Source organism: Otolemur garnettii, unplaced genomic scaffold (genome assembly GCF_000181295.1).
Source record: "Otolemur garnettii isolate 467f Iridium unplaced genomic scaffold, OtoGar3 scaffold00067, whole genome shotgun sequence".
Taxonomy (NCBI): Eukaryota; Metazoa; Chordata; class Mammalia; order Primates; family Galagidae; genus Otolemur; species Otolemur garnettii.
This window is the reverse complement of record NW_003852462.1, coordinates 3,839,520-3,845,287: the sequence shown is the minus strand read 5'-3', so window position 1 is coordinate 3,845,287 and position 5,768 is coordinate 3,839,520.

Sequence of the window (5,768 nt, the reverse complement as noted above, 5' to 3'; positions counted from 1 at the left end):
GCCACAATGCCTGGCCATTTTTTTGTTGCAGCCATCATTGTTGTTTGGCAGGCCCGGGCTGGGGATTCAAACCCGCCACCTTAAGTGTATGTGGCTGGCGCCTTAGCCGCTTGAGCCACAGGCGCAGAGCCCTGGCTATTTTTTTTGTTGCAGTTTGGCCAGGGCTGGGTTCAAACCCACCACCCTCAGTATATGGGGCTGGAGCCCTACTCACTGAGCCACAGGTGCTGCCCCATGCCCACCTCTTCCATGTCTGTCTGTTCTCACTTCTGAGCCCATTGGCCAAGTCCTTGCTGCCCTGTGTCTAGGAGCATTCTGGGAATTGCTCACTGGGGAAGTCTGTGGGCCAGCTGTGGACTGCTCTAATGGGGCATGGGGCCTCCCTGGGACTGATGAAGATGCGGAGTCAAGGAGCAGTGGCCAGCAAGCTTTTCTGTGAGCTTCACGCTCTGGCCACCCTGGGACTCCACATTACTTGCCCTAATGTTGGCACAATGCAGCAATTTTCTGCCTGTGGCCACTCAAAGCAGGAAGCAGGTTGAGCCCGCAGGGGCCACACAACAACATGTGTCCCATTAAAGCATGCAGCCTGTCTGTGGGGCCACAGCTGGCCTCATCCTTGCTAGGACCTTGGGACAGGGAATGCTCCTGGCCAAAGTCAGACAGGACTCAGCTAGCATATGCTGACAATGTTAGGACTCAACCCAGATTCTTCTAGCTGGGGGTGGTGGTGGTGAGCAAGGCCACCTCTCCCTGATCCTCATCCCTGAGCTTCCAGGCTGGGCAACTCAGGTGGAGGACTCTTCCTCCCTGGGTAAAGACTGGGAGTCTACTCCCTTGGGCCTTCTCTCAGACTCACTGGGTGGTGGGATAGGGAAGACCACTAATATTATGGCAAGAGCTCCAGCCTGCTTTAGGAGGTCCAGAGCCCACCTCTCAGTACGATTCTCAGGCTGTGGGAGGCCCAGGGAATCCAGCCGAGGAGGTGCCTGAGGCTCTCTGGGACAGTACTCAGTAGCTGGTCCCCAGGAAGTTGGTTCCTGGTAGCTGGGACTAACAAGAAGGCTGACCTCCGGAGAAGTCCCTGGGTTCAAACTTACACACCTCCTTTTGGGGGTTGTGAAATGCAGTTCTGAGCCCCAAGACTGCTTGTGAGCCCAAAAGAGAAGTTGCAAAAGTTATGCAGTGAGTCCCGGGACAGAGGAAGGGCTGGCTCCGCAGGGCCTCAGCGTGGGGTGGGGGGAGGGGAAATTACTGGGTCGCAGAGGGATTCCGTGGAGCCGGAGCTCTTTCGTACACAACCAGCCCGGGGTATGGATAGACCTGGCAGGGCAGCCGCGTTCCCAGGCGCCAAGCACCGTGGAAAATTGCGCTCCGCCCTCCCCCTTTCAGGCCAAAAAAGCAGCAACAGCACCTCTGGGGCACGCTCCCAACCCGGCTGCAGGGCCTGCGGCCAAATCTGGGCCGATTTGGGTCTGAGGCGGGCGGCGGGTCCGAGGCCGGGCGGCGAGCGCTGGCACGCGCCGGGCAGCTTTGAAGCGCCCCGGCGGGCCAGCCGGGCGGGAGAGGCCTCCGGCTCCGGGCTTCGGGCGGTGGCGGCGCGGTACAAAGGCGCCGCGGGGCCGGCGGGCGGCGCAGCCGGGCACAAAGGGGGCAGCCGAGTGTTAAGAGCATTGTGCTGGCCCCACAAAGCGGCTCCCGCGCCCGCCCCCTCGGGGCCAAACTCCGGGCGTCCTGCAGCGCCCGGGCTTCCAGCTGCTGCACATCTGCACCGAGGCTGGGCGCGCGCCTCGCCCCAGCGGGTCCCCCCAGCCCCGGCATTCTCGAGCCGCGCTGGCAGCAGGGCAATTTGTCCTCTAATTACAATCCCTCCCCCATAAACCTCAGCCCGCGCCTTTCAACGAGGGCGCATTAACAAACCAATGGCCCACAGCGCAGCTCTAGCGGTCCGCAGCTGGGCGCCGGGACCGCCCCGACTCCAGAGTTCAGGCCGCCGTAAAGGGCCCCCATCCGCACCGCGGCACCCGCCGCCCCCAAGGTTGCTACTCCTCCCAAGTCCTGTGCCCAGGATCCTGGAAGTCCTAGGTGGGGCCGCTCACGTGGGTGGCTTAGTGTTTCTTAAGCAGTGGAAAATTGACCGCAAAATGCGCTAATTCGCAATGTTCTGCTTTGGCGGCGGGAGGCGAGGCCCGCCCGGCGGCCAGGGTGGAATCCTCAGCGCCACGCTCCGCCCGGGGCCGCTTAAAGCGCCTCTGCCTCTGCTGTGCCCACATCCACCTCCACCTCTCCGGCACCACCTCTTGCGCCCGGTCCCGAGGCCCGTCCTCGGACAGGGGTGTCCCCATCTGAATGACAACCCCCTTATTTTGTCCCTCCCACCCGCGCGGCTCCACCACAAACAGCCACTTGGGCCGGTTCCTGGCCGTAAACTGCCGAGGATAGCCCAGGATCGAGGGCAGAAGACATCCCGAGCAATTTCTCGCCAGAGCTCTGAGACAGCTTCCTCCCCGCCATCCCCACTTTACACCTAATCAAGCTTCTCTTCCACTAAGTTAAAGCTATCAGGCTTTGCATCTGGCTAGGTCAGTGGAGAAGGTAACAGGTTGGTCTCTACCAAGACCCCTCCTGGAAACCCCAGGCTCAAGGCTCGGGTTCCACCCCCACCCCTTTCCACAACGCTTGGCTATTTTTAGAGATGGGGTCTTGCTCTTGCTCAGGTTGGTCTAGAACTCCTGAGCTCAAACAATCCACCTGCCTCAGCTTCCCAGAGGCCCCCAACTCCCCAAGTCCTGCATCTGGGCATCCTAGCACACCCTGGGTCAGAACCAGCTCACAGAAACCGGGAGGCAGTTTTTTTTTTTTTTTTTTTTTTTTTTTTTTCCCTGAGGTGGCAGGGAGTGCAGCAGTGGGTTCACCCTGTCCTCTCTGGGGACAAGCAGGACAAAATGCTCTCAAAGTACTGGGAAGGGCATGGACCAACTCAGAAGCGGGGCTTACGCAAGCTGGGATGTAGGCCACTGACTCCCTTTCCATCTTTAGCATCTGGGGTCCCCAAGGTAGTCTGAAAAGGAGCACAGGTCCAGGAGGAGTGCTGGGGAGACCCAGGCCCCTTCTGCTCATTCAAGGAAGAAAAAAACTTCCTCTGTAACTCCTGAGGGCTCCAGGCCCTCCATGGCTAATCAAGGCCCCTCCTTTCTTATGCTGGAGAATTTAAGACAAAAAGAATCCCGGTGCTCTGGGAGGCTGAGGCCGGTGGATTGCCTGAGCTCACAGGTTCAAGACTAGCCTGAGGCAGAGTGAGCCCGAGTCTTTGCAGTTTTTGGCAAGGGCCGGGTTTGATGGTGGTGGGTGCCTGTGGTCCCAGCTACTTGGGAGGCTGAGGTAAGAGAATCGCTTGAGCCCAAGAGTTTGAGGTTGCTGTGAACTAGGATGCCATGGCACTCTACCCAGGGTGTCAAAATGAGATTCTGTCTCAAGGAAAAAAAAAAAAAACTCTGAAATGACTCAGCCAATTGTCTCCAGATGGGGTTGGAGAGGCTACAATTGTTTAACTCTCTTCAGCTGTGTTGGGGCTTCAACTTAGCTAGGCAGCCAAGGGCCCTTCAAGGGACAAAGGCTGGCACTCCAGTGAGTGCATCAACACCGACTGGGCTGGCCCCACTTGGGAAGAGTGAATTCAGAGAGACCCCCATTGTCCCAGCCTTTTGTGTTTCTCCCCAGCTGGCTCTAATCTTTAAATATTTACCCGGCCCCTTTGTGCACATATGACTTATGCACTTGGGGCTAATGTGCTCATAAATTCCGCATCATTTACCCGTTTCCAGACCAGAGAGAGGGAGCTTTCATTCCTCCGGCAGGAGGAGGAAAAGAAAACTTTTGGAAGACCAGGGTTCCCTCCTGAGGAGAGCAGCAGCAGCAGCACTGGACAGGCCCCTCCCTGCCTCCCTTCCAGCTGACATGTGGACAGTATACAGGGCAGAGGCCTGTGGGGGACTGGCCTCCCTATTAACAACCAACCTGAACCCATCATTGAGGAACTAGGAGAGGTGAGGTTCCTAGATATTTCCTACCTGGTTTCAGACTTGGACAATACTTAGGACAGGAACTTTCTGTCCTGGGAAGCTGGTGTATGGGCCAAGGTGCTTGTTCATCCACCCTTGAAAGGTAAAACCACCTCTCCCCATCCACGTACCTGCCTCCTGGATGGATGTGATTTAAGAGGAAGCCTATAGGCAGGCGTGGTGGCTCAGGCCTGTAATCCTAGCACTCTGGGAGGCCAAGGCAGGTGGATGCCTTGAACTCAGGAGTTCGAGACCAGCCTGAGCAAAAGCGAGACCCCACCTTACTATAAACAGAAAAACTAGCCAGGCCATCATGGCAGGTGCCTGTAGTCCCAGCTACTCAGGAGGCTGAGGCAAGAGGATGGCTTGAGCCCAAGAGAATGAGGGTGCTGTGAGCTATGACACCCTGGCACTCTACCAAGGGTGACAAACTGAGACTGTCTAAAAAAAAGAAAAGAAAAGGAAGCCTGAAGTTTAACTTGGAAATACTAAGGCGGTTTTCAGGGCTCTCCAAAACAATGAAAAGAAAAATACAAGAAAAGAAAAAATACAAGAGGGCTGGGCGCGGTGGCTTAGGCCTGTAATCCTAGCATTCTGGGAGGCCAAGGCGCATGGATCCCTTGAGCTCAGGAGTTCAAGACCAGCCTGAACAAGAGTGAGACCCCAACTCTAAAAAAGAAAAAAGTAGCCAGGCACCTGTAGTCTCAGCTACTCAGGAGGCTGGGGCAAGAGGATTACCTGAGCCCAAAAGACTGAAGTTGGTGTGAGCTGGGACTACTCCACGGAGGGTGACAAAGTGAAACTCTGTCTCAAAAAATAAAATAAAATAAAAATAAAAGAATAAAACAATGAGAAGACATGTGATTTTGCTCTTCCGTCTTCTTGCTTTGTGCAAATTGAATGAACCTTTTTCTATCTGCAAGCACCCATGTCCCAGTGTTTGCCTTTTGCTGTACATCAGTTATTCAAGCCTGAATTTGGGGTTCTGCAACAGTACTTGTAAGGGCTCTCTGAACAAGAAGGGAGCTACGAGATGAAAAATTACCTATTGGGTACAATGTACACGATTCAGGTGACAGGTATATGAAAACCTTGACTTCTCCACTATGCAATTTAGCTATGTAGCAAAAACCCACTTGTACCCCCAAATTTATTTATTTTTTTAAAGTAGTTAGACTAAAACAAAAATAAAACAAGAGCGATCCCCACGTGGGCTCTGGAATGAAAGCTACCTCAGCCTGTGGGTGGATAGCAGGAAGGGGGAGGGAAGGAGGACGGTTGCCCGAGGACCTTGCATGAGAAAGGGCTCCCTTTGTGCTTCCCTGGGAGCTGAGCTCCTAGGACGAAACACATTCAAATGCTTATTTCCAAGAAAAGGCGAGCATGGCATCCCGGGGCTGAGCAGTTTCCCCTATTTTTCTTACATTTCTTACAGGTTTGTCATCCCCCCCCAAGCCTGGAGATCTGGGTACTTAGTGGGCTTGTTGATCACATTCCCTTCCTCTGTGGCGGGAAAGCAGGTCTCTGTATGTGGGTCTGGCTCTGCCAGCGCCTTACTGTGTGTCTGTGTATCTCCCCACGTGTTACTTACAACTTTGTTTCCCTTGATGCCCCCTGTGTGCATAATCTGCCTACTTTCCTTCTCAGTGAACCCTGGGCCCTGACAGATTCAGCAACTCCAGCGACTTTTTTTTTTTTTTTTTTTTT